Consider the following 22,505-nt stretch of genomic DNA (forward strand, 5'->3'; position numbering starts at 1 on the left):
ACACAGATGGCAAGGGAGCCTGGCCGTTTGTCTCCCTGCACTGCACAGGAACAACTTAGCACACTTGGACCATCTAGATTTGAACTGCTTGGCACATGTGGATCCCTGACAGCCTATACATGTGTGTTGTGGATGCATGCATGGGAAACATCCCCTACCCAGAACATCTGTTCATCAGTTGTCACTGCAAGTGTTTGCACTACACCCTATGATTCCCACCCACTTTCTGGGATCAGCTCATCCTGGGTGTTGGCTTTGATTGAAGGGGAATTGACAGCTGGAGAGTGATGGCCTGTCCATGAACTTTTGTGTCCGACAGGGGTGGGGGGGGGGCAGGTTGGTGGAGCAAAGTCTAGAGTGGGGTGCCACAGCCCTATATGTGTGGGGATTGAGGACCTGGGTCTCTTTCTTGTTTGCCTGCAGTGTTGTGTTGACCATGTGGGTGCAGGGATGACAATCTGAGGAGTTCCCTTCAGCAGGTGGCTTTGTTTTCCCCAGTCTTCCCTTCCCCCTCCCCTTTTTGTCCTCCTTCACCTCTAACTTGTACTATTTTTCGATCAGTGTGCCTCCCAGTCTCCATGCCCTGCTTCTTTCTTTTCCTTTCCTTCTGTCTCTGCCCTCCTCCCTTCACCCCTTCTCTCAGCCCTCACCCACTCTAACAGCCCCCTTCTCTCCCCTCATCTCCCCAATAGCAAATCTCTTCCTTGCTCCCCACTCCCACTATCTCTCTCCACTCCCCAGGTGCACATTCTTCTTCTTCCCTCTGTCTTCTCTCTCCCCACTCCCCTTTGCCCTCTTTCCTCCTTCCCATCAACCCCCCCCCCCACTTTTACTTTCACTCTTCAGGCCTTGCCTCCTCCTTTGGTGTCCCTTTCCCACCCCTGAATCCAGGGATGTGATTTAGGAGTTGCCAGGGGTCGCACCTGTGAACCTTGCTACCCCTATAGCCCCCGTTGCTACCTCTAAATGTAAAGTCTTTTTTTATGAGGCTCCTGGGCTGTGGCCAGCAGCATGTGGCTCTTTGTTTCGGGAGTGACTGGTTTTCTGATAGTTATAGCTGGTAAGATAGCTCAGTGGGTTGAGCACTCACTGCTGCAATGTGTGTGTGATCTGCAGGTTGCAGATTCGACTCCCGGCAAGGTCAACTCAGCCTTTCATCCTGCTGAGGTTGATAAATGAGTACCAACACAGGTTGGATGATATTATATGTATATTTGTTCTAAATGAAGCGCTCAAGCGTAAGTGCTATATAATAACACCTTTATCCTTGGATGTCTGCTTGCATTCACAGTAATTTGGCAATATGGGCCCATACGCACTGATATTAACAATACATATGGTGATACATTCTTGTATGAAATGTATATCACTTTACAGTGATACTGTAACCATATTTTTAATAGTGTACTTAGAAACAATGTTACGTGATGCCACTTTCAGTTTTGTCAAGGGGAAAAAGGTTGTGTTCCATCGCTTCCTGTAATATCACATGGGGGTGGGGTCAAATTACATCACTTCCTGTGATGTCATCAGAGGTCACAGGTCGTGTGATGTCGCTCCCTGGCATTTTGGTGAATGATGTCCCTGTCTGCATCCAAGGGTACCCCACAGGCCCCCGGGCAACCTGACAGTGGGTGTGCCATACTTGTATGCCTACCATCAATGCCCCACCTTGTGCCTGCAGCCCAGGGCAGACTAACACCTATGTCCAGACTGCCTAACGTACTCTGGTGACAAGGTGTTTTCTTCACTGCCAGTGATTACTCTATTCCTGAGTTACAATTTTGATGTATTGATCAAACTCTTTGATGTGACCTTTCTGTTGTTGCCAGAGGGAGGACCCAGTCCATGTGTGCATGCCACGCACACTCATTGTGTTGATTGATCCCTGGTCCTGAACTGCGACTCTACCTGGGAGCACTCACCTAGCCTTCCCCATTCTGGCGTGCCTGCCACATTCTTTGCCACAGTTTTAGGAAATGGAGTCTACCCACCTTGGGACTGTGTCCTAGGTATGCACCCTTGGGGGGGCCCCCTTACATTGGTGTCTTACCCCCTACAGGTTGGCTAAAAGCGGAACATCCTGGAAGCTAACTGGGGGCCAGTTCAGAGTGGACAGGGTTGGGTGTTGTTTGCACCAATGCTGGCCCTCTCGGCCATGCTGTTCAGCCTTTGCCACCAAGCACGTATATGTTCAGCAATTCTGAACAACCATTCTGTGGGGTGGCAACCTTCCCGTCACCACACTGGTGGTGACACGTGGCATGGCCCCTCACACTTTTCGTTGTGCATGAGGCCACTCTCACACCTTCCACCAAACCTGGGGCAGGCTAGCCTGCTGGTGCACATGTGGTTGACCTGTTCACCCCCCAGGTTTTGGGGCTTTGCATGCTCTGTTGCTTCTGTCCCACAGAGGTTCCTGAGGTGTGCAGATCAGCCTGAGGTGGGTGCAAGCAACCCCCATTGCTACGCTCAGGCAGGTGCAGCTACTGTGAGGATCCAGCCAGTGGCATATGTTTGTCTCAATGAGTGCGCCATACACGTGTTTGTACACATGGCTAGTATAGTGGCAGTGCACACGGCTCAATGAGTTAATGATGTCCCCTTTGAGGGCTTGCTCTTTTATGTTTATTACAGCTAATACATGCCAGCAGACGCTGACCTCCTCGGATGCGGGCATTAATCAGACCTACAACAATATGGCATATCACGGCCACTTCAGTGACTGTAGCTACACTTGGTTAGTTTGCACTTCCACTGGCAACACTGTGCAGGACACAAGATGCCACAATGATCTTGCATTCTACTGGCAAACATACAGAGGTGTCTGGCCAGTCACCTTCCTGTGCCTACCATAGTGCTCACAGGTAAGGGTGACTCATGTTTCAGTTCAGGTGAGTGAACCTGACAAACAGCCATCACATCCAGGGAACGCAGCAGGCCATTCCCAATTTGGGGAGGTAGTGACTTGAATCAATGTCACAGTTTTTTTCTCGATTCCCTGAGAATGGAATGTGTTCAGTTCACATCCTTTAATGGGGAATCATTGGGGGGCAGGTCTGGTGGCAGCAACCATGGTGAGTCCAGGTTCACATGCGTATGTTACAGTTGCTTCACTTGTAACTGGCCCTAGTAGGATCTTGTGATTCGGCTGGTGGTCTTGCACAAGGCACACATATGTATGTCCCAGCCTTGGCCACCATCACCATATGAAGGGTCCTCATGCTGCACCAGAGGACAGTAAGCAGACTTAGAGGGCAGTGCACCAGGAACATGCTTATTGTGTTGTCCACGATGGACTTGTTGGACTCCCAAGTGTGCATGCTGAAATGGGCATGGGTCTGTCTCACCATGCGGGCAGGATGGCTGATGCAGAATCCCCCCAACTTCTCCGGCACCAGCAGGTTCTGTCCTACATCTGGATGGATGAATGTTGTTGTCTGTGACTCTTGTTGGATCAGTCAGCTCATGCATCAATGCAGAATATGGCTAGAGGAAATTTGGATGTGTGATTTGTAGGACACATTGATCATCGTCACTTCAATGTCACCTTGCAGCTTTGGGTTCCTCCTGAGGCTACACTGGTCTGAGGATCACTTTCATGTCAATTTCAATAGGGCCCTCACCAGGGTGCAACTGGGGCTGTCACAGGGGCCCTGTTACATTTGTCCCCCTATGCTCAGACCCCGATCAGCACCATCAATGGATCCTTGGACCTGGTGCAGTTACTTGTTTCCGGGGCCTCCCAGTTTCACACCTTGTGTAGTCAGGTGAGGTACACCCATAGCATGCACCTGGTGGTGGTGTTGGTGGGCTGAACCCCCCCAATGTGGCTGTCTGCTGTGTTCCACAGCTGCCAACATGAGATGTTTGTGGGGCGCTGGCCTCCCAACCACATCCATGAGGCAAGCACTCCCCAGGTGATGTTTGTTGCAGATCAGGGCAGCACACACGTGACAACACAAGAGGTACCATGCTGGGACAACACCCCAACATGGCTGGCCTGGCGCCCAGCCACCCATGTTTCTGCTCACCCACTATATACTCAGAACAGATGTAGGGAAAAGCTCAATGTGACCATTTCACTAGGCCTGGGATGCAGTAACTGACCAGGATTCCCTCAGTAACAGGATGCAGTGCAGAGAGGAAAGAGACCAGCACTGCAAACACATTCAGCGGTGGGTGCAGGAAATGTGCTGTACAGTATCACTCAGGGGGCCAAAGTTCTTTTGTTCAGACCACACCACATAGATCGTGTTAAGCTGGTAGCATCCACCGGCATGGTGCGATCAGGTCAACTCTGGGTCGAGTACTTGGGAATGCAACACAAAGCGGGTGGTTGACTCCATCCAAGGATGAGTATGGTTGTGAAACCAATATCCAATAAGTACTGTGAGTGACAGATTTAGTGTACTTTGCTGAGTGAGTTGAAGAGGGCATGATTCCATCTAGTGATCAACATGTGGGGAGTTGGCACAGTGGGCAGTTTGGTCACCCGTCGAACAGTGGATCCCATTGCAGGCCCTCCACCTGGGTACATCCAGCCAACACAAGGCAAATGACCTCTGTTGTGGTGCCCCAAAACTGGCTACAGGTTGGCTGAGAAATGCATGGGGGGTAAGTGGCTATCCACTCTGATGAAGGGTGTTACTGACCCCTGGCTCCAAGGTGATTGATCACCAGCACGCACTCCCCTGGCAAATATCCCAGCATCTTTCAGGGGTCACCAGGGCAGAGACAGGGGAAAGAGGCCCCGGATCCAAGTGTGACTGTCAACTCTGGTGGACTGTCCTCAGAGTACCCCGAATGCATAGCACCACCAGGTGGGAAGGCCCAAAAAAAGCCTCAGGCATCTGGAGTGATGTCAGTTAGCAACCCTACTCATCTTGTGACACAGACCAATGTGTACATGCCACCTGCACCTCTCATCCACTCTGTTGTGGAGGTGTTGCATGAGCATGTGTGACAGGACCCGAGACATGGTGTACTATGCCTGGTGAGGGTAATGGCAGAGGGCACTGTGGTGGTGGTCCATAGCGGTCCTAACATGCTAATCGTTTATCTGACATGGTTATGGGGCCAGAGGAACAGTCAGACCATCTGATGTCTGGTTCCCACTGATGTTTCACTCAGGATAGTTTGCAATCTGATACTCCTATTTAAGGTGGTGAGGCAAATGGTTACAGTTGTTGCATCGCACTCAGGGGGGGGCACATGGTGATGGTGTTATGGGTGGGGATGCTGTCACTGTGTGGGGTATTTCTCAGTGCATTGGCCTGAGGTGAGCAGGTCCAGCTGCATGGGTGCAGAGGGAGACATGGCGATGGAAGTCTGGCAAGTTATTGCTTGCAGTTGTTGCATGGCACTCAGGGGAGCACACAGTGGTGGTGTTGTGAGCGGGATGCTGTCACTGTGTGGGTTCTTTTTCAGTGCATTGGCCTGGGTTGAACAGGTGCATGTGTGTGGAGGGAGACAGGGAGATAGGAGGCTACAGAGGCATTACTTGCAGTTGTTGCATGACACTCAGAGGGGCACAGGGTACAGTGTCATTGGGTGCAGGATTGTGTTACCTGCTCTGACTTTCTGTTTTCCTTTTTCCGAGGCATTCTGCTAGGTAAGACGGTTGCTGTTATGCAAGGACATAGGGTTGTGGAATGCCTGCACACCACACCTCGGCAGTCTAGGCTGGTTTCGGCCCCTAAAAAGAAGTGTATTGCTACATAACTGGGGACAGCTGGAGCAGACTCTCAAGGCAAAAGGATGAGGTCAGATGGGCATCTTTCTTGAACTGAACTTGCACTTTTCTCAGTCAGAATGACTATATGTAGATGTGTTTTATGAGATGTATTGTTTCCAGGGAATGGAGTAGCCAACTCCACCTGTACATTAGGGTGACACACTGCTAGGGTTGCCAGCGCAGTCCTCACAAGTGTTTGTTCCTGCTTGCATTATATCCTGTGCCTTTCTACTTGTGTTTACCTGTGTGTTGTTGGGTATCTGAGTGCACAATTGTTGGTGGTGAACATGTGAAAGTGGTAACAGATTTAATTGATTGTGCTGTGTGCTTTTGTGTGAGTGACAATGATACAGTTGTTTCCACTTGCTATGACTGTGTCAGTGGTTTCTTTACTTGTTTTGATGGATATGGCCAGACACCGCTTGCCTCTCCAAGATACACATTCATAGGTTGTTGCTATGGGTAAGGTGGATTAGTCTCAATTTATCACTGAAGAGCACCAGGGATGCGGCTTCACTGTGTGTGCTCCACAGTGTCTGCTATTCAGGTGAAGTATGTTTGCACGACCTGATTGCATGCATCCTGTCCCTGTGCTCATTGGCCTGCCAATGGGTTGGCTAGTGCCTGTGGATGACAGTTATGTCCCTCCTGCAACTCTACTGTTATGCCACACCGTGTGGCAACACTGTGCAGGACACAAGATGCCACAATGATCTTGCATTCTACTGGTGGGGCATATAGCAACATGCTTCTAAAGTGGTCAAGGGAGCAGAAGCGTGACTTGAGCATCCCAAATATGCGCTCCACTCAGCCCCTAGAGGCTATGTGTGCTGCATTATACCTGAACTCAGCTGGGGTGGCAGGATTCCTGAATGGAGTAAGCAGAAATTGTGAGAGCGGTAGGCACTGTCCCCTGCAAATGTGGTAATGGTTGTTGTTAGCATCGATTGTCATGGGCTGTTGATCTGTGTGTCATTGGAATACTTGCATGTTCATGATAGTTGATACTCACTGATGAGCTCGATGTTGCCAAAGGTTCCCAATGCCAGGGCCTGGTATAGTGGTGCATGGCGGTAAATTAAGCTATTGTGTGTTTCTGGGGTAGTTTGCATTCACATGCATCATGACTCCCTTTGCATTGCAGATGAGCTGTGCATTGATTGCATGGAAATGTTTCCGGTTGCTGTACATGTGCTCACTTGCTCGGGGGGGCTGTAGCCCAATATGTGTGCAATTCATGGCTCCCAGTACCCGTGGGAAGTGTGCAGTGGCATAAAACTCTTGGCACACGCTCTGTCTTGCATGCAGTGTGCGAGGCATGTATATGTGCCTAAGCACATGTGATATAATGCAGCACAATACCTGGTGTAGGCACTGGGATTGCGTGGCCTGTGATATGCCCCCATAAATGCAGAGGTGTGCTGAACTAAGCCTGTAGCCAAAAAATGTAGGGCTATCAGAACATTTTTCAGGGGTGTGAGTGCATCGGAGCTGATGGTGGCTAATAAAAGGTCTTCCTCCCACTCCCTGACCAGGTCTAGGATGACATGGGGAGGGAATCTGGCATTCCAAAAAGCGTTGTGCAAGGATGCAAAATCTTATCCCTCACCAACCTCCTCCTTCTTCCATGAACATGTACGATTGCTGCCACTACAGCAGGATTCATCCTGGAACTGCAATTTTGTAATGGTGTGCATTGCATGCTTTTATACTTGGCTTTTGCGCTTTGTCCATTGCGTCGCATATCATGTGGCCAGGGGAGCCGATTTATGAATTTCCCAGCGGGGGGCCCAAATACAGGAAGCGACATCACTGGCAGTTATAGGACCGCAAATTTGTATGTAGTCGCCAACTTGGTGCAACAGTGGAAACATTGGCTAGCATGTACTGCATATACGAAAGTCAAGTAAGAAGGAGATTTAAGCCTTTGAGTTGCATTCCAGTAGGCCATCACTGCCCCTACTTCACCCCTCTATAATCATCCAGGTTGTAGTAGCCCTCAAAAGGCAGAGCAACACAACTAGGATGGGAGAACAAAATGCCGTCCCATCCTGTGAGTGTGTCAAACGTCAGAGCAAAGACTGTGCGGGTGCCTCCTACCTTGGAGCACAATCTCACTAATTTGGTGCAAATCTTGCAAGTGGGAGCATGGGAATCCCCTGCGTGTGTGTGGGCTGCAGACCCCACAGCACATGCTCACTTCTTCAGTGTGAAACTCTGGCCAAGGCTCTTTGGGCAAGCATTCAGGATGGGTCTCACACCTATAAACAGTGTGATATATTGAGTGGGCACCTCACTCCTTGGAGCATAGTATCAACCGTTGCTGGTAATCTCACAACTGAATGTACAGTTTCACTCTTGGTCATCTCAGTGACCCCATGTATATTAATGGAGTCAGTCTCCCATCTGGGAAGACAATTATATTTCTGTTAAAACACTCTGAATTGTCACTCCAGTTTTCTCGATCTATAGATCCATACCATATTCATTCAATGTGTGTGCAGAGGTGATAACTTGTGTCTGAGAGAGCTCATTCTTTCATTCAGGAGAGATAAAGGGGTAACAACTCCCTGTATGTGGTATCAGGCTCATTTTGCCCCATGGCCCCTCCAGAAGCAGTGAGCAGGTTTTAAGACCCTGCTGATTCTGCTATCCGACAGGATAGCCTTCTATCCCTTGCCCCATCATGGCTCCCAACATCCTGAGCGGCACTTTATGGACAGCAGGCAGCTCCGGACATGCCTGTTGCCAATTGAATGTAGACAGATCTACTATTTAGACACTGAGAGAGAGCCAAGAATCCACATTGGTGGTGAAGAAGCACTCAACATACAGAACACAATGGTATAGTGTTGCAGTCCTGCTGAGAAATGACAATTCTGAGCATGTGAGCAGTAGGCTGGATCAGTGCTGCCCCATAAAAGGTGTAGAAGCCTCTGTGAGAAGTGGCAGTACTGTCCCAACGGTGAGAAGTGTAGTATTTTCACATTAACTATGCTTAAGAACTTTGGGTTATTGAATAGTGCTGCTACATTCTGAGTACTTCCATCCCTTTAAATATATGAGCTCTTGTATAAATACAACAGTGTTGAGTTATTCTGATGATGACAGACTTGCTCAATAGTTCTGGTTCTGTATCATTAAATGTACATCAGATCTTTAGAGTATCGGAAGGATAGCTCAGGGGCAACATGCTCGCCTTGGAAGCAAGACGACACAGAGCAACACAGGTTCGATCCCTCGGTCCGCGCAACACAGGTTCGTCCCCTCGGTCCGCGCAACACAGGTTGGCTCCCTCAGTCCGCGCTTAGAAACCTTGGGGTAGTACACGCATTATAAATAACCAATTAAAATAAAACGAAATACATCTGTTGAGAAGTGCTGGGGCCTTGTCAATAAGAGTGTAGCAGCTCAACTGAGAAGTGCTGATGTTGTCCCATAAAAAGTATAGCAGCCCCACTAAGATGAACTAGCATTGCCTCAACAAAAGCATAGTATTATCGTTGAGAAGATTCAACAATTATAGAAGCCCTGTTACAGCAGTACTATCCCATCAAGAGTATAGCCAGCTAATTGAGGAGCACCAGCATTGCCCCATTTCAAATATGGCAGCTCTACTAGGAAGTGCTGGCTCATACGCCTCCGCTCCACGCCCATAGCATTCACTCTCACCACGTGCACACTCAGAGACATGCAAAAAGTCTCATTTGCCCTCTCCCTGCCCATGCTCCCTGCCCCCTCCCTCGCTTTGCATTTGTACCTCCATTTCTAAAAATCATTTTGGGTTGGATGTACCTCTACATCTGTGCACCCCTCTTGCCAACAAGGGTGCACAGATATACAAATACACCCAACCCAAGACGATTTTTAGAAATTGAGGGGCAGACTTGCTTTGCATCTGTGCCTCCATTTCTAAAAATCCTTCTGGGTTGGGTGTACCTCTACATCTGTGCACCCTTCTTACCAAGAGGGGTGCACAGATGTACAAATACACCCAACCCAAAACGATTTTTAGAAATTGAGAGACAGACTTGTTTTGCATCTGTGCCTCCATTTCAAAAATCGTTTTGGGTTGGGTGTACCTCTACATCTGTGCACCCCGGTGCACAGATGTAGAAGTATACACAACCCAAAACGATTTTTAGAAATTATGGGACAGATGCAAAGCAAGAGCCTCTTGCTTTGCATCTGTCCCACAATTTCTAAACCTCGTTTTTCCGCGGCTTTTACCCAGGCCGCCAGACAGAGACACAGTATGGATGGAACAAAGGGCCAGCCATACTGCGTCTCTTCTCTCCGGCCCGGAGGGGGCTCAGCCCCGACTTCATTCTGCCGGGGGGGAGGGGGCCCGGGCTGCGCAGCGCCCCTGTACTCGGCGCCTATGCATGTGGCAGTGAGATCACAAGGTTTGCATGTGCCTTTTCACTCGGGAAGTTGCGTTTGCCAATCCATGAATTGGATTATGTTTGTGCGTGACTGGGTGTGTTAGTTTTTTATTTGGCGCGTCCCTCAACATGCCCACATTATTCCACGTTGTTCCTCATATTGCATAATGAATGGAGAATATGCATGTTCCGCCCCGCATTTGTTTCTTTGTGCAGGTCCTTCTCACACTTTGCGCTGTGTGTCACGCAAAGCAGCTAGCACTACGCAAAATAGGTATGCTCGCAAAATGTGTAACTTGTGGGGAGTGGTATCGTCCCACACTGATGAATCCAGGACGTATCCAGGACCTTAGTGGGTCCTTTACTCTAAACTTCCCCTTTCAGGACGGCGCGAGGACCGCAGGCTGCTGCCGGAGTTGGGTAGTCGCTCCATTGAAGCCCATCCGGAGGTACATCCGGGGGTACATCCGGGGGTATACTGATGCTCTCCGCCCTCGGGTGTCCAGGTGCGGTGGACTACTTACAGCACTTGACACCCCTGAGCAGTCGCCGTGGGAAGCCGGATCATCCAGCTAGCATTCCCCACTCTGTACAGCACAAACTGCCCAGTTGGTAAGCACTAACTTCCTCCATGTCTTTGCTGCTGAGTGCCTTACTAGATTTGCACCTATATGTGTTTCGCCCTCATATATCTGAGGAGTCTTAAGCTCGAGCGGGCCTTGTATAGTAATGTGAACATCTTGATAAACGTTTTTTGAGCAGTCTCTAACAGTGAGGATACCAGTGTTAGCAGTGCGGTGTGTCCCACCCCGCTGCCTGTTCCTAGACATTTTTGGTGCCTCTTTATGGAGGACTGCAACAAGCGTGGCTATCCAAGCCCATTGCCTGGTAGCCAGGCACTAAATAATTTTACATCTAAACCAAAGGATGCTCTCTCGTGGTCTGGACTTGGATTGGCAGTCGCTTCTCCGTTGTTCAATAGGGACATTATGACAGAGGTCCTTGCCCTAAGCTCTCATAAAAGACAGAGGGTATATGGGGGCAATTTTAACACGGTCCTGGATCCCAAGGCACAAGATCCTATATGCAAGAATCTTAACAATGATTTGGTATGTCAGTCATCAAGGCCAAATATTACAGTAACTGTCACCCAAGAACGCTCACTGGGAAGGGACCTGACTGATCCTATATCATCAACTTTCTCGCCAGCAGTAACCTCTTTATAGGGAGGGATAAAGAAATACGCTGAGAGGGATCCTGACTTAACCCTAGCAAAGGGCCCCAGGCTAGCTACCAATCAAATTGACGATACTTGTCAGTTTATGAACCTTAAAGCGATCATTTCGAAAGAGCATAATATGTGTGACAGCCTCCAGGACTTCTGTTCACTCACGGTCACCCTGAATGACTTTGTTTCAACCATATGTCCTTTTAGAGAAAGCACAGCAACACAGACTGTTGCACAACCCTCTACAGTTGCATTGAATCAGTCGAACAAAACGGACAACGGCTGCCAAGCCAATCTATTAGTGGAGATTCTGGACCAAGATTGGCAAACTAATCTAATAGTGGAGAGATCGGATTAAGCTTCCCAAACCAAACTGATTAGTGACACCCCTATGGTACCTTGGAGTATCCTATCTGTCGCCAACAAACAGGCCAACCGTTCCAGTATTAACGCAGAGGCTCCAGACTTGGGAATACCCCCTGAAACTCTGGCACCTGTCTATAATCATGACCACAAGTCTAAAGCACGAGTTGCAGTAGTCAAGACCGTTCCTAAGCAGGTACCTATGAGGAATGTGTGATTAAAAAAAATCTAATGTCAAGTATTAAGGATATCTGCACCCACAACCTCATCATGGACAATCGAAACTTTGTCATTTCTAATATTAGTAAAGTAGTTGGAAGAGAGACAAGAGAATCCCTACGCAATCAAGTATTAGCATGGTTGCGCAAACGCACAGGCCCAGGTCTTGTTAGATTTTCCGATTTGAAAGTCACACGCCGAATTAACTTGAGCGAGTGGTGCTCCTTACCAAACAGTGACTGTGTCATCGTGGCCTGTGGGTCTAGCACGCTACCACATTTTCTTGACATTTGTAATTATTTCCCGAAAGTGGTCACAAACTGTAAATTAATATTATAATTGCACTGCTATTTGGAAAACTTATTTTCCCTACTCTTAGCGTCAGTATGTGGGATTAGTATAATATGGGTATATTAACTGTTTCATTGGGCTTACCGGGTTTTTTAGGTTGTATAATATCGTGCTTTATGTTTTATATTTCATGTTGTATTTTTCACTGTCTGTCTGTATGCGCCATCATGCCTGGGGGTCAATTGTGCGCGATACAAATAAAAACATTTAAATGTAAATGTAAAGATCTGCACAAGGTGACAGCAGACCTACGCAAATTCTGATCCATGAATCCGCAACATGGCACAAAGTGCACTTTTACGCACAATGGCCTTCATTCCAACCCAGGCGTTAAGGGTTTAACGGCGCCGTCGGCGTTGTTAACCCTTAACGCCTGATTTCCACCTTAACGCCTGCTTTTAGCAGGCGTTAAGTACCAAGGCGCTAAGCACTAGGCACCTTCTATGAATCGGGCCCTTTATCTGCATCCTACATTTTGCACTATACTTGTGCTTATCACGGTCCTTTCTACTTTGTCTACTGGCATTTGAACCACTGTTTATGCAGAGAAATGTTGGGTATGTAACCTAGCCTAACCTAAAACTGACAGCTCTCTCTACCTTGTCTTATTGCTTGTTCATGCAACCTTTTATAGGGCTTTCAAGCAGCGTTCCCATGAGTTGGAGATTTATATGATATGATATGATGTGGCATTTATAACGTGCCTGTCCCCCAAGTGTTTCCAGGCGCGAAAACTTCAAAATAAAAATTAAATAAATATCTTCCCAACTCAAGATGGTACAGTTATATGTTCATCTGTGGCTTCCCAGGGACAAAAACATATTCTGCTTTATAGTGATGACGTGAAAAGTACACAAATCACACAATAAATCAACCTGGCAAAATAATCGCTTGATTCAAACGCTCTGCTAATTACAAAGAGGCGTTTGTTTCTTTTTTTGCACTTGAAATGCAAAGCAAAATAAATAGACAAACAGGACCAGCGATTTCCAAGCTCTGGCAGGGAACAGCTGATCCTGTGCCCTTGCAAATCACCTGTGTGCCAGGCAACCGACCATTCCAAGACACGGCCCTAGGCCAAAGGAACAGTGAGCCCCATTCACTCCTAACAAAACTAAGAATGGGAGCTGAGAGCAATGTATTGCATACTTACCTTTCTAATTCAGCCTTCTCTATAATATCACATCACAAAATATCTACACAGCTTTGAGGATATAAGTATTGTGTGTGAGGGTAATGAGAAGGGGGGGTGAGGAAAGTTTAGAGGAAAAAGTGTGAGGTGAAAGAGTAGTGATAGGGAGGAGGGTGGAGCCAAAAAAGTGAGGGCAAGAGGGACACTTGGCAGAAAACAAGAGAGGAACGAGTGGTCGAGGAGGAAGACAAGAAGGGGGACGCGTTCAGCATGGAGGGAGGGTGGAGGGTAAAAAGACGGGAGGGAAAGAAAGTATGGGAAGAATAAGCCCGAGGAGCGGCCGGGAAGAAGATCCACGTTCTTAGAGAGAGAGAGAGAGAGAGAGCGCGCGCGCGCGAGGCAGTAGCATAGAGAGACGATGTCATACGAGGGCTTGGGGAGTTCACCTGAAAACCAGGGGACATTCCTACGACTGGACAAGCCCCCCGCCCCCAACCTTACCCACGTAGCAGCACGTCTGAATGCTGCTCGCTTCGCTCCTAATGGGCGTGCATATTTTTATATTTAATTAAATACATTTTAATATACACTATTTAAAAAAAAATACAGTTATTCTGCAAGTGTTCCATATATTGTCGACTGTAAATAGGATGTAATACACGTTTAGGTTTCTTAATGGTAATTTTATGTTTGCTCTAATGGCTGCACGAAAATGCCACCCTCCACCCCGTGCACTTGGGGGTATTAAGAACTTGCCCCGCCATGCAATGAAAGGACCAGCTGTGCGGAGAGCGGAACATGCCGGGTAAAAGATATCGGAGGGAAGGGAAGCGGAGAAGGGGGGATCAGGGGCTTGAGAACTAGCAAAGGGAAAGCGAACGGAGTGTGAGAAGGGGAGAAGGAGGGGCGGAAAAGTAGAGCGGCAAAGATAGCCGAGTAAAAGGACAAGAAGAGGGAGCAAGTGTGCACCATGGGGAGAGGAGCAGGCGAGAGAGAGAAACGTGTAGAAGAAAGGAATAAAGAGAGGATATGAACGAAAGGGGGATACGAGAGAGTGCAGGGGGGTAGAGAACACCGAGCAGGACAAAGATGCAGCAGCAAAGAGAGGAGGAAGAGTGAGGGGAAACGAGAACAGTGTCTCTTCTGACCTGAGCAGGGTGCCGTCTCCCGGGGTCCCCTGTCCGGGCACGCTGCCTCCCCAGGCTGCTGCTGCCGGTCAACTCCTGGGAGCCGGGCTCTGCTGGGTGGTCTGGTTGTGGGGCGCGCCCAGCGCCTGTCATCGAGAACTGCTCACTGAGGGACACCTCGGGCTCCTCTGCCCGCGCCTCTTTCCCTGTCTCTGGTCGCCTCTTTCTCACTATCACCCCTTGCGCTGGCTGCCCTTACTCCCCTTTGCCTCAGACTCCCCCCCACTCACTCAGGATGCATGTCTCTGTTTATATCCCTCTCCGTCTCTGTCCTGATGCCCCTCCGCCGATGTATTCGTCCGCTTTTCCCGCCTCGTGCCCTCTTTCCCTGTCTATTCCCCCGTTCCCTTCCTCTCGCTGCCACCGCGCTACTGTCCCCTACCCGTGCCACACAGCTCCCAGCATCGGAGCCGGTGCTGCTCTGTTGCATGCATGCGGGAGGTGGGGGGGGGGGGGGTGTTATGGGCGAGGGTGGTCTTAGGGGGTGAGTGATATGCAGATATGAGCGTTTGCTGGTAATTGGATACATGGATGACAAGGCTCAATGTTGTGCGGAAAAGAAACGTATTATTCTGCTCACTTGTAGGCGCAGCGCCTTGACTGCAAGCACATTTTTACCGTAATATATATGAACATTCCCTTCTCACAAGCCAGCAGCAGCTCCACAGGTGAGATAATAATGGTTCTGTCAAACCTTCTAGTGAATGACACTGGTATGAAAATATACATAAACTTTATCCATATGGTATGGTCGCATGATGCCATCGAGGGCTTCGGGTGACAGATCCCAGAAAAGGCATTATAAGGCCATAATGCAGGATTACCTATAAATTCTTCTATGCATGTATATATATATATATATATGTGATGTTCCATTAGCTTGCATTTGTATAGCGCCTACTGCCGCAGTTCATGGCGTTTAAGAGCTTTTGCCTGTCAGAGAGGCCATGTTAATGTTAAAGGATATTTGTAAGGCGCACTATCACCAGTGCCCTGTCTCCTGGCGCTCTGGCGGCTCTGAAAAAGGGAAGGGTGGGTGGGGGGTGAGTTAGTGGGAGGAAGCTGGAAAAGTGCAAGAGAGCAGTGATGTGCTGTTGGCAGCCTCAGCCGGTAGGTCCATTGGCTGGGCTTGGGGTGTTTTACGGTCGGTAGTCGTTGTGTGCTGTTGTGCCAGTCTACGTGTGGTTTGTTTTGTTGTTGCAGTGTGGTTAAGTTTGTGCAGATTGTTGTGTTGTAGGCTTGTGGTTGTATTTGGTTAGAGTTTGAGAGGTGTATGCAGAGGGGTCAAATTGTTAGTCGATTGGTTAATTGGCATTGCTGTCCTTGCAATTATGTCTAGGTGTGATGCTTGCCCTCATTCGCTATTCCATCTGTGTGTGGCTCTTGCTAATCTTCAATATCCTATCTAGATGTGAGGCAGACTAGTGATCACGATTCCCTCTAAGTGTGGCACTTGGTAACACCCACATTTTCATTTAAGTGTGGCACATGCTAACATTCACATTTCTATCTAGATGCGACGCAGGCTAAAGTTCAGAATTTCATCTAAATGTGGCACAGGTTAACTTTCTTAATCCTATCTAGATGGGACGCAGGCTAAATTAAGAATTCCATTTCAGTGTGGCACAGGTTAACTTTCTTAATCCTATCTAGATGGGACGCAGGCTAAATTAAGAATTCCATTTCAGTGTGGCACAGGTTAACATTCATAATCCTATCTAGATGTGACGTAGGCTAAAGTTGAGCATTCCATCTATGTCCATCTACGTGTGGCGTATGCTAACATTGTTACACCTGTCTAAATGTGATGCAGGCTAATCTTCACAGTTCTCTCTAGGTGTGGCACTCGTTAACATTGGCAAGTATGTTAGTATGTAGTGCAAGGCAGCATTTACAGTCAAGCCATGAGTATATTTAGACTGGTGGTCACATATCTCTCTACGTATGCATGGTGTAAGTCTATGGCAGTCTATGTTATGGAAAGGTAAGGTAGAGTGGCGGGGGCTTTCTGGAATAGAATAATTGCTCTAGACCCCACCCATGCCACACTTACAGTTTTTGTTGGGTCTGTTGACTGCTGGCTTCATTGGCTTCCCCTGCGGACACCTGCAGACACATCTTGGAGCTGCCAATGTAGGAGCCACTCTTTGCCTTGGGGCCCTTAGCCGCAGGGGCTGCCGGGCAGAGGGCTGCCCAGGGTCGGTGAGTTTGAGTAGTCACCCGACCAATCAGGCTCACAGGGCGGGCTAGGAGGCGGGTGGAGGGAGGGGGGTCGAGGGGCTGGGGATGCTAGGGGGAGGACACAGAGGATGGGACAAATGGGGGGAAGCTGCGGCGGGTATTAGGAGGCAGCGAGGGGCTTGCAGCCTCAAATGGTGGTATGGGGGGGCAGGGGTACTACAAACACACACGCTTACCTGGGCCAGGATGGAAATGGCCCAGGAAGCAAAATTGCCTACGGTTAGGCCCTCCACTGCATGCTCCTGAAGGTGGCCAGCAAGGGCCAGGGGGAGGACACAGGGGGTGGGACAAACGGAGGGAAGCTGCCGCAGGTGTTAGGACGCAGCAAGGGGCTTGCAGCCCCAAAATGGAAGTATGGGGGCGGGGGCACTACTAACACGCATGCTTATCTGGGCCAGGATGGAAATGGCTCAGGAAGCGAAAATGCCTAGAGTTAGGCCCTCCCTGGCATGCTCCTGAAGATGGCCAATAATGGCCAGGGGGAGGACACAGCGGGCGAGACAAATGGGGGGAAACTGCCGCGGGTGTTAGGAGGCAGTGAGCGCCCTGCAGCCCCAAAATGGTGGTATGGGTGGCAGGGGCACTACAAACACACACACTTACCTGGGCTAGGATGGAAATGGCAGAGGAAGCGAAAATGCCTAGGGTTAGGCCCTCCATGGCATGCTCCTGAAGATGGCCAATAAGGGCCAGGCGGAGGACACAGGGGGTAGGGCAAAGGGGGGGAGCTGCCGCGGGTGTTAGGAGGCAGCGAGGGGCTCACAGACCCAAAATGGTGGTATGGGGGGCAGCATCCAATGGTGGTTGGGGGGGAGCAAAGCCAAAGGAGATAGTTGGTTGAGATTAGGGGTGTACCGAAATTCGGCTTCGAGTAAACATTCGGCCGAATTCCGGCTGAAAATGTGGTATTCGGCTTCAGCAGGAAGCCTAACGGAATGTTTACTCGAAGCCGAAGTTACACCCCTATTTGAAATGCCTGAGATGTTTTGCATGAGTTTCTGACAATGGGGCCCAAGGGAGGGCTGTCCAGTGCTCAGTCATGCAAACGTTTTAACTCCAGTCATGTAAATGCAGCCTAAGGAGCCAGGCATGGCTCATTTGCATTTTTGCTATGCACACACATCAATCAAATAAGTGGAAGAAGTGCGAATACTTTGCATAGACGTTTAAATCTACCAACGGTAAGAGTTTGCAACTTTCCACTGAATTAAAGCTCAAATCTTTAAAATAAAAGTGTGTACGCGTATCACAAACTCAGGTGAGATTGCCACCTTGGGCATGCTTTCTAGAGCGGTGGGGGCTACAGCAAGGGGAACACGCTTTGCTAGCAACATAACTTAAACATGCAATCACAGGCTGCATGAACTCGTGCACACAGAGTATATATTAAAAAAAAAATACAAACATGTTCGTCAGTCATCCCGTGCGGCAGGCTCGCCCTTTGCAAATAGGATTGGAATCTTTCCTGAAAATCCCACGCGAAATCTAAGTGTCTGTTTTAGATGAACTGCGAACAAATAATCTCAGTGAGTTCGCTGCAACTTTCTTGATGGGAGAAGTGCGTTTGCAGTAGAATTTGGATATGGCCCTTTTGAAGAAGAAAAGAAAGCGAGGTCCTTTGCAACATGGAAATCAAAAGAAATTATTTGTTTCCACCCCGCACCGCTTTTAGAAAGCAAACGAAAACATGGAAAAATAACTTTTCTTGGGGCAAAAAGAAAAGATCGTATATTTGTACAAGCCTCTCAATTAGCCGTTTTGAATGCGTAGCCTCCTAAGTGAACACTAATCACGGAGATATTTTGCTTCAGGGCTCGATTTCCTTGCTTGTTTGTTCTATTGTCACTCGCAGACAACTGGCCACCAACTGACAGGAACATATTGGGCACCACAGCCATTAGGTATGGGCGGATGGCAGAAAATAAAGTGGGTGCATTAGCCAGGCTTTCACATTCAAATGCTGCATTTTTGTCCAGGCTCAAAGGCTTTGGTCTCGCGCCCAGCTGGAAGTCATTCCTTTTTCCTCAGGCTGATACTGACAGTGGCCAATTCCCCCTTACCCCCCCCTGCTAACGTGGGAGCCTGGAGTGGAGGTAGAGCTCTGCTCTTAGAGGAGAGTTCCTAACTTTGCATCAGGCAAGTAGTGCATTACAACAAGCACGCTCTGAGCCATGCCTGTGATGTATTGGAATTTGCTGCTGCTCTCTACTCTGGGTAAATACCATATTAGGTCAAATTACCACCAGCACAGTTACCAGTGAACTGTTTGTCATGCACACTCTGGCAGTATTAGGAATACTAACCATAACATCTGGAGTTTAACATTATTAAAAGAAAATCTAACTCAGCATTAGAAATTCTGCTTTAACAGTAATGGCCCCCACCCCAGTGCTAGTAATTGGTGGACACTATATAGGTTTCAAGCAATAAATAAGCAATGACATTGGCAGCTTATGCTTCATGCCATAGGCGGGAAAGAGCTATTTGGTTAGTATTCAGACAAATACTTTGCCAAACTATTCGGTATTCGGCCAAATACTAAATCTACTATTCGGTACACCCCTAGTTGAGATGAGGGCGAGGGATAGATAAGGTGTTCAGGAGGGCATGAGAAGGAAAAGGTGGAAGAATTATGTGTACAATTGGACCAAATTTTTCGTGGGACTCAACTGTATTCTATGAGGTGCAACGCCAAGAGGAGATAGCTGGAGAGAGGTGTTTGCTACGACAGACAGGGGATATGTCTGGGATTTACTCGCTGCATAGTGAGCTGGACCATGTTGAAGCCATGCCCATGAAACACACAGGCGGCAAAGCCCTTCAACTTACTTCCCTAGGGCACCCAACAACATTTGGCAGGGTTTGTAAGACAGAAATCCGAATTTGTCCATTAATTTTGCAACATCTCCCGTTTCTGGGTTTGAATATGTATATAGTATATACACTATAGACATAATATATAGGATATACAATGTGTGACCGTGTAGGATGGCCCATTGATGCATCTGTGGTGGCTTGAGTGACTGGGTGGACAGCTCATGAGTACAGCGCTGGTCTTTGACAAGAGTGCAGCCTGCACTTCGTAAGGTTGAATCCTGTGGCAGCGCTTAGAAGCTGGAGGAATCCGACATGAAGAACTATAAAGAAACACAAATTATATAGGACCAAAATCCACCCGTTGTTTATTTATTATATTACATGTTAAAAATATACACCAAAAGCTATGTTATCCGGCACCAAAGGAACATCAAAATTGCCTAATAACAAAATAAGGAAATAGTCTGAAAGTGCTCGATAACTATAAGCACCCTGGACGTCTGCTCTATGAACGGGCACTCCACCACACGGAATGCTTTGCAATCCATACCTTTTCACTTTGTGATTCGGCACTTTCTCAAGCCTTCTATTATTGTCAATGGGAGGTGCTGGTTAATCGAGCTTCCAGGAGAGGAGAGTGCCGGATAACAAAGGTTGTACTATTTAGGCCTGCTCTACAAAATAGGAGCCCGAGTCTGACACTTACGATGGTTTTTAGTTTCAATCAGGAGATTATTTTTGAAAGCTGGACTCTCAAAACTTCTGTATCTTCTTTGGGGAGTACAGCAAAATAACACAAACTATACGAAGTGGTGGAAATGGAAAAAAATGTGGTGGGGGACCCCAGAAGGTGTGCGGTGGGTGCAGGGTTTGTGGTGGTGGGAAGGGCGGTGCCCGAAGAGGCAGGGTTTGGGGGGGCAGAGCTGGTAGTTGACCTCCGATCAGAGGAGATGTCAAAAACAATAGTTTAAAACGGCACAATTTCTTTCATGCTTCTTTACCAAGCTATATATCAATTCCACTTTAAACCACTGGGTACATATTATTTAATATACACAGTTTGCATCCCATTTTATAAAAAAAAAAAACTCCTCCTTGGGTACTATTCAAACAGGGTGATTTCTGTTCACCATAAGCAACGTTTTCTTTCACTTGATCCAGACCCGGTGCAGCTCCTGCAGCTCCCCTCTGAAAGCAGTTGGGTGGCTGCATCATGTGGGATAGTTTCAACGTTAATAGGGGTATTTATTTATTCATGAAATGTTTGTCGGATATATTTATTTATGCACTGTTTGTCAAACATTTTTTTTTTGTCAAACATTGCATAAATAAATAAATAATACGAGTCCATCCGACAAACTTGCATAAATAAATAAATAAACCCGGTCGTGGCCGAGGACTCTAACTTCCTCTGATGACCCCTTCCACAGGATCACCAGAGAAAGTTCGTTTGCATGTCCTGCACCTGCGACCTGTATCGAAGTCCTGCTGTGTACACGTAGGGGGGCAGAGCCCGCAGACCCTCATGGCTAGCTGCTCCGCCCCCCACACTCCGTGCCACCGCGGGTGTTTTTTTCTTTCAAATCTTTTTTTTTTCAATGTAACCCAGCGCAAAGCATGGCTGACTCTGGCCGGATCCCGAGATCCGGCTACACATCTGGTGCCGGATCTCGGATCCGGCGAGAGCCGACCCAATGACCAGCGCTGACTATACGTCATTTATGCTATTCAGCAGGTGCGCAGACCCAGCTCCCAGAAGCAACGGAGCAGTTTAAAAGTCACAGGGGCAAGTACACAGCGAGGGAAGCAGATCGCAAGGAACCCAATACAAGAGGATGGGAGATGCAAAGGTTGGAACATATTCTTTTTGTTTTTAAATAGATTTGAAAAGCATTTTGTTCTGCAGACTCGCAGCTGTTCTATGCTGTAGTTAACAGCAGTTCACTGACACCTCCCCTGGACAGTGGTCGAAGTGAGCGGGAACGGTCGGGAGCGGCGTTCCACTACTTTTATTTTTTACTGTTAACAACTCAACTTCTCTTTGCAATCATTTTCACCACTCTGGAACTGTCCTTTGTGACGTTAAAGCACACTTCTCCACTTTACCACCCAATAGCAGTTAGAGATAAACTGAAATCTGTTTCAACTCAATTGGCTGCCAACCAGCATGGCTCCACACCTTGAAAAAGGTGTTGCACGTTGCTCCCTTCCTTCCTACTCTGCCCCCCACCGGAGTCACAGTTCCACTACTTTTTTGGTACACTTCTATCCCTGCCCCTGGGCGTACGCCATCGGTTGCTATGCTTACAAAAAACAGAGTCTATTTGACCAGGTGTTCTTTTAGGCTTTGCATTAATCGAACTCACAAGTTATTTCATTTTTGGAAAATAATTCATGGGTATGACATCACCATAGTGAATTACGGGGCTTAAAATCACTAATGTTTATGCAATCAACATGGGCAAATGTTTGCCTATATAAAAAAGGGAAGTGTGTAAACTTTGGGAATGCCAACGTTAAGGTTACTACAAACACTCCGTAGAAATGACATATTTCTCACACATACCGCCATGGTCCCTCTCCACTACCTCTTTAGACTAAACATGCATCTAGTACTGATGCAACGCGGGTAAGTGTTGTGGAGTGTTTATGCACCAATACATACTTCCTTTCTACTGAGTCTTTGTACTAACATTGCTGATGGCATTCACAGAATGTGCAGACTTCACCTTCTGGCTGGCCGGTGGTAACCTTAGCTCTTTTTTACACGTTCTCTATTTCACTATTGTTCTCAGTTTTAGAGATATATATATATATATATATATATATATATATATATATATAT

The 22,505-nt window shown here is 47.9% G+C and overlaps 1 protein-coding gene across 1 annotated transcript in view; it reads right to left on the reverse strand.

Moving 5' to 3' along the window:
* Positions 1–14,901, reverse strand: part of LOC138529875 (D(2)-like dopamine receptor) — a 434,356-nt gene extending 419,455 nt beyond the window's left edge. Inside the window, exon 1 of the mRNA XM_069640867.1 lies at positions 14,564–14,901. The gene's annotated coding sequence lies outside the window, so the exon portion shown is untranslated. The remainder of the gene's footprint in view (positions 1–14,563) is intronic.
* Positions 14,902–22,505: the final 7,604 nt, after the last annotated feature.

Source organism: Ambystoma mexicanum, chromosome 1q (genome assembly GCF_040938575.1).
Source record: "Ambystoma mexicanum isolate Mex_15411 chromosome 1q, UKY_AmexF1_1, whole genome shotgun sequence".
Classification (NCBI taxonomy): Eukaryota; Metazoa; Chordata; class Amphibia; order Caudata; family Ambystomatidae; genus Ambystoma; species Ambystoma mexicanum.